The sequence below is a fragment of the Lissotriton vulgaris genome, chromosome 4_1 (assembly GCF_964263255.1).
Source record: "Lissotriton vulgaris chromosome 4_1, aLisVul1.2, whole genome shotgun sequence".
NCBI lineage: Eukaryota > Metazoa > Chordata > Amphibia > Caudata > Salamandridae > Lissotriton > Lissotriton vulgaris.
The window spans coordinates 324,463,122-324,474,648 of record NC_141691.1 but is presented as its reverse complement, the minus strand read 5'-3'; the positions used below and the strand labels follow the sequence as shown (position 1 = coordinate 324,474,648).

At 40.9% G+C, this 11,527-nt stretch overlaps 1 long non-coding RNA gene across 1 annotated transcript; it reads right to left on the bottom strand.

The window, feature by feature from the left end:
* Positions 1-6,333: 6,333 nt before the first annotated feature.
* On the bottom strand, positions 6,334-11,281 carry LOC147718708 (uncharacterized). The gene is made up of 4 exons (XR_015295295.1): positions 11,167-11,281; positions 10,736-10,890; positions 7,916-9,462; positions 6,334-6,959 (listed from the first exon to the last, which is right to left on the bottom strand). It is a non-coding gene; the product is annotated as an uncharacterized LOC147718708 (long non-coding RNA).
* Positions 11,282-11,527: the final 246 nt, after the last annotated feature.

Here is an 11,527-nt window from a genome sequence, read left to right as displayed (position 1 = left end):
GTCGGATCACCTATATAAATGCACACAGCCCGGAATATATCACGTAGTATGCAAATCAGAGGGGCCTTGCACATTGACTTCCTGCCCAGGGTGCCAAAAATCCTAGACCCCGCCCTGGTCACAGTTGCACCATTTTGATGAAACCTACAGCTCCTCCGTACTGCCCATCTTGCGAAACAAATGTGTTTGGCGTTCGTACAGCTTTTGCCTTCAACAATTTACATTACCCACTGTAACCGAAGTTCTACGTTGACAAAATATCTAGCTTGCATCACCCTAAAATCCATGTTGATGGCTTAATTACTTCAAGGATAGGGGCAGCCCGTGCTATTAAAAAAAAAAACGAAAAAATAAATGAACACGTTTCACTTTCTGCTTCGTACAAGTTAGGTGTTCACGATTACACCCAACTAATGCTGAAGAATGCGTGCCAACACGGAGAAAAATACATAAGGCATACCAGCAAGACTTACAGTTGTTACTCAAATGTCATCAGTTACTCCTATTGTTGCAAAATTATTTCCCTGTCCATTATGTTGTTTTAAACGGAATTTAGACATTGTAGAACGTTAGATTCAGAGACAACACCAGAGCACAAACCTACCACAGATACACAATTTCTCCAGGAAAAATGGGCGCTTGCATTAAGCTTACAGAAATGAATATGCACCGTAGGTCTGCCAATGTAGTCCCCCGGTTACTTACATATAGTCAATTCCGTAATCTTGCTTTCTTTTTACCCCAGTCTCCAATTACCTGGTCAATGCCCAGACCCAATTCACTTCTTACGCTGACTGCTTAACCCTTAGAATAGTTCCTGATTCTGGTCACGAAATAACTACAGTATCATTCTCTCTCTCTCACCCTCCCTCCCCCATACTGAATACAGAGTGGAGATCAAATTAGTCACTTGTTTTCCAATCACATTCCAGCTTGTTGCAGGCATAGTCATCTCAGGGCACTGTGCACTGATATCTACTACACCAGTATAAATTAATTGTTAAGAAACATGTAAACAAATATGACCAATTTAAAGATAAGGCACTGAAAATGATCTTACATTCTACACATGGAACTCTAGGGACCCACAATAGTTGTACAAAGATCTATAAAGCTGTTAACACTGATGGGATGAACTTGAAATTATGATCACAGCTACAATCTCCAAGGCGGGGTTTTAGCACACGCCAATATAGGAATTCATCCTGTACCTCAATTTAAGCAGTATAATTTCTACAGTAACAGATAAACAAAGAACAACCACTACCAGCATTTAAGGTTTAAATGCAATATTTATGGCTGTGACAGTACCCACATAAACCGAACAACTATTTCTTCAAGATTTGCTACAAAACGTGTCTAACAGCAAGACAACTACTAAAACCCCTTTGAATTAAAGCAATTATTTGGGAAATATAGCATAGGCATATATTGTTTCACGGCTGTCCTTTAAGCTGGTTTTCCTTTTTAAATAAACATTTGGGATCGTAATTATTATAACTGCTTACAGACTACTTTCATTAGTCAAGACTCATCCAACTGCATGCCATTCCTACCGATTTTTTTGCTACCCAATTATTAGAGTGCTCCTAATTGGGGCGAGAGTGGAAGAGACATTTATATAGAACCTCGATACTCTGCTGCTTCCAGTGCTTCAAATGGAAAAATAGAAGTTCAGGTTCTGCAACAGAGTACCTGCTTGTTTCTGAGAAGTGCCGGTACTCTCCAATTAAAATCGGTACCTAGATGCTCAGTTAAAAGCAGTGCATGAAATGGAAAAATAGAAGTCCTGGTACTCTGCAACAGAGTAGCAGCTTGTTTGAGAAGTGCGTACTCTCCAATTAAAAGTATTACGTGTTTTGAGAGGTGCAGGTACTCGTCCTCTCTAAATAATAAAAAAAAAGTGCCGGGTACTCGGTACCAGCCCATTTAAAGCACCGGTTGCTTAACAGTCTTGCGAAATCCATGTTAAAAGTTCTTACTTGGGACACCTTGACCTCTAAGAATCCAATGCTTTAAAACCTCCTTTTCTATGGCTATTTTCATCTTCCAAAAGGTACTTGAAACTTTGCATCTCTTCATATTATCTGCCTTGCAAAAACAGCCACTAGGCTTTTTTTCTGATGGAATAACCCATCATTCGTTCGGAGATGTGGGGTAAGACTGTGTCTCCAGTAATAAATCATAAACCATGTACACAAACAGAACTAAAGTCTTTCAATTGGACACGCCTTTCCCGAGGCACCATAACAGATAATTGGTTTCAAATTATACGCTATCCCTTGTGTAACAGGGCCAAACGTTTGCTTAAAATCTCCATCCCTATTGTGTGCGCTAGCCCGCCAGATTTCTAAACCATGATACCGATTTTTACTTGGCTAAATGTATTACTAGTTGCAACCTATAGCTGGTCATTAAATTAAAAGTGTTTAACTGTTGCAGATCTCAGAATCACATGAAGAGAATAGCTTCCTGGTGATGGATCACTGGCCAGCGGTTCAATGACAACACTGAAAACCATGTGGCTTTGATGGGTTCTGTAATGCTCCTCATGGCAACCCACTTATTTCCCTTTTTGTAGATATATAAAAGGTACGGTTTAATTACTACTTCTGGACAAAATTAAAAGTGTGGCAGCGTAATTTTGCTAAATTTGGGGAACTATGTGATACAGTTTTTACAGAGATCAGATTTTGAAAACATCTCACAAGAGGACTACAACATTACACTAAACTGAGGGGCACAGCAGGACTAATAACAGAGCTCATCAACAAAGAACAAGGCACTAAGGAAATACATTCAATGCAACGCTGATCGGAGCCTCTACCATGCCCTACCTGGAACACAAAAAAGTGCCTCCCTGTTTTCAGTCGTCTGAGAACCAGGACTTGTGCTAAATTTGCTAAAACCAGCAGGGACGGCTTATGAAAACTCAAGACTTCCCAAACAAATCTGCCACTAACCCCACATTGTGTAGTTTTGTGACATTCACTATATTTACTTCGAATGCGCAGGAACAGTGAGTGGCTGTTGTTCACAGTGCTTTGGTTTTTAGGTCAAGCACTTGAGATCTCTTGTATATACTTTTAGGCCGAGCATTCGAGACCTTTTGTATATACTTACATGTGTATGTACTATGTGGGCTCTGGAGATTAGCCCTAGGACTGGTCTGCTTCCACTTAGAGACTTTTTTTTTCTGTTCAACTGCCTCTATTTAACGGTCTTGATAGAAAACGACCAGCAGAGGACAGTAAAATACCAGAATTGCTTTCTGCGGAGACTCTTTTTCTGGCAACTGCCTTTATTTAACTTTGATAGAAAACGACTAGAAGTCAGTAAAATACCAGAATCACTCAAGCATTCTCTAGATTCCAGTCCATAGAAAGTCTTCCACGAGCACCTGTGGACAATATTTTTTTCAAATCTTGTCTTTTCTGTGATAAGACCACCAAAGGCCCTGATTTTATATTAAAAGCAGAGCTTTGGACTATACCATTTCCCGCTGAAAGGCAATATTTCTCTCCATGTGTTCCCATACCTTGTGTATCATGCAGTTTGGTGCTTACTTCCCTCCATGTTAAAGAACAGTAGATTCTTCAGCACCCAGGCTAATGTGCGGCACAGCTACATACATATAAAGTCCCAAAGGCGAGACCGAATGCATTGCAAATTCTTGTTAGTCTTGTTTAAACACAAAATGTGGTCTCTTGCCAAAAACTACTGCAAGGAGCTATTTTGCGCAAAGATTGTTTACATTGTAATTTTTCCCCTTTTAGGCGATTACTGAACATGGGTTAAGGCACATTATGTTATGGGTTACATCCCACTTCTGCATCTGCCTTAGCCAAATATGTTGGGGTGGAGGGAGATCTAGACTCAAGTTTTTTTTGTTTAACCAGTAGAACAACATTTCCTGGTTGTAACAAAAAAGAAACAGATTTTGTACAATATTGACCCTTTATGACCCTAACGAGACATCCGTCCAGCAGAGGTTAACGTTTCCAATAGAATATAAGAAGCACATATACAGACACTGAATGGCTAAATACCTGTTTTAAACTACACAGGAACGTGTCAGACTGATCATATTTTTGCAAACAATGTTAGAAAGGGTCTTGTTCTCACAGACTGAGCATCTCACAGACGACTGCTTCGGATCAGGAGTTCGCCACCCCCGGACAGTTTAAAATGTGTTCTTGGTTGAACGCCAGTCATCTACCTTGAACGACAAAGAAATAAGGTAGTCTTAAGACAATAAATTCTCTATTTAGATTCAAGAACTAAATTTCAAGGAATAAAAAAAGCAATAAGCCATTAAGTAGTGAAATAAAGGTGACAGTAAATTGTCCAATGAAGCAGAACATTTACAAGATTTCCCTAAATGCTTCAAAAATAGTGGTTATATTTTTAACACCACTTTTCTGTCACTTGCTAGGCCTACACTTAGTCATGTTAACATGGCTTAAAAAGGTAATACAAAAGGCACAATACTTAGCTTCAAAACTTTTAAGGCAAATCGTTCCTCAATTTGCTTCTCATCGAATACGAACGAGCTTCTATGCTAGGTGCCCAATACTCCTATGCATTCGGACAAGCCTGGAAAGATGCACCAAATCATTAGTCCAAGGCTAGTATACCACACACCACATCAACAAATATACTGGACTGCAAATAATTTAGTTGAACTGTATTTAAAAGAAAAGTTTTCTTCAAACTGTTTGGAAGAAATTCAGAAGGTATGTTCGGATAATTCAAAGTAAAGGCCTCAACCATTTCCAGACAAAATTCTAATTTCGTACTGATGTACACCACTAATGAAGTAAATGTCTTAAAATTCCCTCAAAGTATTGTAAAGCCATGAATGCACGAACTAAGAGAACCGAATTTAACAAACCATGAATTCGGAAAGCAGGTAAACCCTGATCTACTTTATACCTGGTTTGAAGCGTTAAGAGCCAATTTGTATCACTCAGACTGGGTATCCATTCTATTATAGCGACTTTAAAACCTCAGTTCTATCAATCTTCACCAGAAGTAACAAAAAAACGTTTAGGAAATAAAATAGAGTACAAAAGTACTCATTTAGAACAGTTGGAAAGGGGTCACTGCCGATGAGATCTACTGGGGACATCTCAAGCATACACGGACTCTCACATGATGTGGCCTGTAATAGTTGATGACTTCTCGAAGCAAGAATCCACATCTCTGACTTTGATAACTGACATGTTTTGGCTCCAAAAGCACGTTACAAACACACTAAGGAAATGGGTGGACTACTTATTGATAATTAAACAAGCGGCTTTGCTGTCCATCATTTTCCGCACGCTATGCCGCTTCATATAGAGACTAATTAAATGCAATCCAGTCTCGATTGAACTCGAATAGAGCAGTCCAGCTCGAAATGCCTGATAGAGTGCCTGACTTCTGACAGGTTGGGTTTGTTTTTCTAAATATGATAACTTACAAGGATAACAGGGGCTTGGTTCCACTGGTATTCTTCACCATGAGCGGTTTCTCTTAGACATACACATTTGTGTATAAATCTTTATTTTAAGGGTTAAAACTTTAAGTGCTGGACTAAAAGAAACAAGCCAAAAAGTATGTCTTTGAGGAACTATTTAACAAGGCAACTATGGAAAACGCTTCATACCATTAAAAGTCAAGTTGTAACTGGATCTTTTTAATGGTTATATGTCCATTTTTGTTCTTGTCTTGCACCAACGGTAACCTCTACCTCACCTGTATCTATCGAATACATGGCCACAGGAGTGGGATGGAGGATTTATTAATATCTGGCCATTTTCGTGTGCATTTGTCCATACTATGTATTTAAAGGTTAGTCTTGCTGTTTTACGGGAACACTCAGCTGTTCTCAATTAACCCCAATGTTTGTTTTCACCTTATTCTCAGTATACCTTTATGGCCCTGTTGTAAACGACAAAAATACGATATTTATGAAAAATATTTCTTTGTATATAGGTCTATTGATAGAGCTGCTAATTATCACGATTGGCAAGCCTGGGCATATAAATAAACGCAATAAACATTTCTCAATCAATTAACAGTTAGTTGGGAACAGTCATGTTAAGCACTTCAGAAGGAGCAGTAAACTGCAAAGCAAAGAAAAACAATGTATTTAGAACACCAAACTAAATCAAAACACTTACAAAGATAGTGGGTGGGAAGTTGAAATAAAGAGAGTGATAACACTAATTAACTAATAAGATGCCGGATGTAATTAAGGGAAAGTTCTGAAAAACCTACCTTTATAGGGAGAAGAACGTCAAATACCAACCACCCTAAACACGCTTCACAGGAGATACAGTACAAAGAGCAGGATTATGTCATGCGCCATACAGAAACGTTCTTTTACAGCAGGAATAGTGAATGGAGTTCTTATCAGGAATACGAACAAGTATAAAACTGCATTTTTTGTGTATTTTAATACTTTAATGCAAGATTTAGTTATTCTCATACCCAATTGAACTTACCCTTGATCAGGAATGCATCACTAAAATTCTTTTGCCGATAATGCACTTAACACTAGGAATGACTAGTATCCACATGAACAAAAGGGGTTTCACATTCGTTTCCACTACTGTGGGGCAAATAAAGTGAATTTACCTTAACTATAGGCAAGAAAAGGCTTCCATCTTGAGCTGCCCTCCAACTGCGAAAATGTAGATTGCAAAAGAAATAGGATTACCACACTACATAAATCGGAAATATATTCAACTAAACTAGACACTACCTATCAACAGAGTAGCCATTCTGACAACTTTTCTATCAAACAAAAATAAAAGTGGGAAGGGTGTCAGGCGAGAGATGGACATGCTCTTTAACCTGGCCAATAAAAACGCAAAAAAATACCTCAAATTACAACTTTTTGTGAAAGTTGTAGGTATCACCACCCTTCCAAATAAGAGAAAAGGACTGCCATCTCTCAGGAAATTGGGGGGCTGTGACGAGGAGGACCCGGACTCGGGCCCTCCAGGCTTACCTTTACCTGTGTCCCCTCTTTTTGCACAGCATACCGACACATGGAAGACGGCTGAAGACTGGTTCAACCCCGCACAGGACCCAGAAGAGCCATGTTACTTTAATTGGGCGGAGCTGGACCCTGAACCCACCCACCAGCCGGAGGTAAAACAACGCCCAAAGCACACTCAGGTGTGTGTTACACCCGGAGGGAGTGGAGAGTGGTGGCGTGAGGAAGGATCGGAGTGGCGGACGGAGGAAGGAGAACCAAGGAAGAAGATTGCGAGCGAGGAAGAGGCAGAACAGCGGAGGAGGACGGGAGAGAAGAGTGTAGAACATCGGCAGGAGGAGAAGAGCGTAGAACATCGGCAGGAGGAGGCGGGAGGGGAACAGCGGAGGACGGAGGCAGGAGAAGAGGAAGACAGCGACTCACTGACCCGCGGAGCAGAAGGGAGAAGGAACCGAGACGACTGCGACAAGCCGGGAGGCCAACCGGGAAGGCGCATCGCCCAGCCACACTTCCCACGAAGTGTGGCTAGAGCAGGTACGGTCACAGTTCACGGGGTGGGCGGGACGTAAGTGGGACAAACCACCGCGAGACAGAACACCGGACCCTCTGTGCACCAATACCCCACCCTTCACCCTATCGGCACCATAATCCTTGAGAGCACGTGTGGTCCCTCACACCCCTAGCCTAAACAGCCATCACAACCTTGGGCTAATATTGGTTTCTTTCTTTCTGGGGCGGCGTTCCGGACGGGAGTCGAGACTGCAGAAGCAAGGCCTACAACTCCCAGGAGGCACCGGGAATCTCGGCGGTTTGGAACCTTTTACAGAGTGCCTGTACAGAAGAGACGTCAATATAAAACAATAAAACCCTTGTTACCCAGATCACCTTTGTCCGTGAGTTTATTCGATAACCCGCACGAAAGCTCACAGGGGCATATTATCAAGGGGGGGGGGGTTAGCAATTTTCGCCGCTTTAGCAGCCGTTTTCAGCCGCTAAGTGGCGAAAATTCTATGGCCCTATTAGCAAGCTGTCGCTAACAGCAGTTAGCGACAGCTTGTAGGCGATAGAGAGCTGTTTGGGGCCCGCTTTGCATGTTAGCGATCATTATCGCTAATGACATGCAAAGTGGGCGTTCCCACCCGTTAGCGACTGAAAGCAGTCGCTAACGCTTATTAGCAAGGCAGACTTAGCGATGACAATATTTGCGCTAAGCGCGAATATCGCCAAAAACTAACACCTGCCCAGACCAGTTCTTAGCCATGTTATCCAATGGGAGGTGGATAACATGGCTAAGAACATTTAGTCGCTAATGCGTGAATATCGCTGTATTCTCAGCAGTATTCAAACTATCGCCGGAAAAATTATCGCTTTGGAGATAAAGGTAGCTAATAGCACGTTATCTCAGCGATAATTTCCGGCGATGCTCAGAGATAACAAAATTGTTGCTAAGCCTAGTTAGAGATAAATATCGCTAATCGTTGGTAATATGCCCCTGGATTCTAAACTGCAGATCTGGAACCGGAAAATGAGGATTTGGTGCGAGCCCTTTTTTCAAGGTCAACAAGCATTAACAAAGCCAATAGGTCTCACCTCGGAAACCAATTGGCTGTGCCAATGTCTTTCTTTCGTGTTGTACAGAACTAAAGCCCACAGAGGCAAATCTAACGAATAAGAAGCAAGCAAATGAGTTACAATGTAGAAAACCAGTAGGTGGGCTTTAAGCGGACTGCTAACTAACAAAGGGGCATATTATCAAGCAAGGCGTTAAAATTATTGCAGTTTTAGCGGCAGAAAACTGCTGCTAAAGCGGCGATAATGGGCTTGATAATATACCCTGGAGAATTCCAATAGAAGCCCATGTTCACACCAGAACATGGATTTCTATTGCGATAATTTTAAAACCCTGCTGGATAATATGCCCCAAAATGTCTAGGCAATACATTATAGGGGATGCGAGGGAGTACCCAAGAAAATGTTCTGCCAGTGACGGTTCCCTTCACTAATAAAAATAAAAGAGCGAAAACACACGGGACACACTGTATTACGTGCTTCAAAAAACTTTTAAAAAGGTAAATAAAGCCCTATTTGTTTATCCAGGGAGTGGGTGTGTTCGGAGCTGCAGAACACCGTTAAGTGGGCGGGGAAAGTACATGGTTGAAATGTAAGTTTACCACAGGGGACAATTCTAGAAGTTAGAGAAGTGCATTTTGATGCCAGTGGTAATAAGATGGAAACTTAACTTTGGATAAGCAGTCACTTGTTTTTTTGTTGGCATTACAACTGATTGCATTGTACTAAAATGAGGACACTTTAGCCACTCAAGTTCAGTATACGAACCGTTTATAACCATGCAATCTTCATCGATAAACGCCATGTGACGGTTAGCATCTTTCTCTTGAAGTGCAGGCTCATAACATCTATGCAAATGTTCATCTGAGGTTCCAAAGTCAATTATATTGTCTTGGTGTTGCATCCTAGGAGTAGACACATGACTATTAAAACATAAGAGTGGTTTAAACGAAAAACACTAGGCACATTGAATTGAACATACAAAAGAAAGGGGGAAGGGGTTTGCACAGTTTTTAACTGACAAGCGAAATCCATACAGCACCACTATGTCAAATTACTAACACCTAGACACACCGTTAGCACATGTCAACCAAGGGGTGGCAGTTTTACATAGAAAGAAAGGGGGAAGGGGTTTGCACAGTTTTTAACTGACAAGCGAAATCCATACAGCACCACTATGCCAAATTACTAAAACCTAGACACACCGTTAGCACATGTCAACCAAGGGGTGGCAGGTTTACATAGAAAGGGGGAAGGGGTTTGCACAGTTTTTAACTGACAAGCGAAATCCATACAGCACCACTATGCCAAATAAGTAACACCTAGACACACCGTTAGCACATGTCAACCAAGGGGTGGCAGTTTTACATAGAAAAAAAACAACTCTTCGAGTAACGCAAGAAACAATTGTGCAATACGTTTTTGCAGAAAGCAAATCGATCTCAACTGTCCTGAAAGGATACCTCATAGTATGAGCAATGGCAATTATACTAGCAAAAAACAGTCTCTATGTTATCGTTTGCACGCTTGTTATACGAAAATCGTTGTAATAAGCTCAAGCATAACTGGATTTATTGGACACTTTGTAAAACATACGAATCCGGCAACACGCCCCCTACCCCTCCCAATATAACATCTGGAGATACACAAGTCACCAACAAACAGATATCAAAACAATGTAGATAATATAGCGCTCAAAACATAGCCACGAACGCCAATTTAATCGCTCTCCAAAACAATTATTCGATCTGAAAACAGTCATTTGTTCAAACGTTAGATTAATACATTAACCTAGTATAAATATTCGTACTATAAACCTTGGTTAAAAAATAGTAATGTGCATTACCTACTGCAAAAAAGTCAACATTTAAAAAAAAAAAAAGTAAAACAAAAAAGTAACACCGTTTCGGTAATATCGAATAAAAGAAAAGTTTAGTTTCACGACGAAAATAGTGAAGAAACTAAAACTAAACTATAAAAATATTTGAACAGGTTAGTAACACTATCAAGATCTTCGAATAATCGTCCAAGTTTTTTGTTTAATTCGATATGGAACGAGGTGCCCCTTGATAGTTGACATTTATTGTTTACTTCTCACCTTCGCACCCCTCGTTTAGCTGCGCATCGCGACTAAATGCCCGCCCCTGATAAACTGAGCATATTTTTAATACTCTATACCTTTTTTTGGCCACTGCAATCTAACGGTACGAGATGAAAGGTGCAGTTTGAAGTCGGCGGAGCCTGCGCTGCGACTCCACCACTGCAGACAATAAGTTGCAAACTTGTCATTGCTGGGCTGCGTCACTACTCCTCCCGGCTCCGCTGCCGTTCATCTGTGGGTAGCAGTTAGAAAACATAACTCAACCATTCTTCACGGGTTGTTTCAACTCAAATAAAAAGCACCACAGATAGTATCATTTACATTCTCACACTTTATTAGAAGGAAAACTTTTTTCAAAACGAGTCCAGAAAAATCATGAAGGAATAAGAAAGTTAGGAGGAAACAAATTAATTTAATGTCAATTTAGCACACATGAGATTTTCAATACAGCAAACTTCCGCACTTCGCTGTCAGGGATGGTTACGAGAGCGATTTAGTCGCAAACTACCTTTCTCTGTTCTGGAATACGTGTTTCAGAAATAATACTTCTTTTGTTCCTGTTTTTCCCCTTTAGATTCTTCGCTGTGTGTACATCCTGTAAAGAACACAACGGTCGGTAGCCGTTAACGATTCAAACATTTTTTTTTCTTGCGCTACTTCGAATATTCCAATTACTACCACTTAAAAAACGGGCGAGAGTAGGGTTTTGACCGTGTTTTTTTACCCTGGCCCCCACTCCTTTTTTCCGCTCAGCCGCACCTCTCTGCTGGGCTGCTTGTTAGACACTGGGGCCCCGGACACTCGCAGAACGCACGGGCAGGAAGTACGATTTTTTTGCGATTTTTTTCCGTATTTTTCGAGCGGCTATG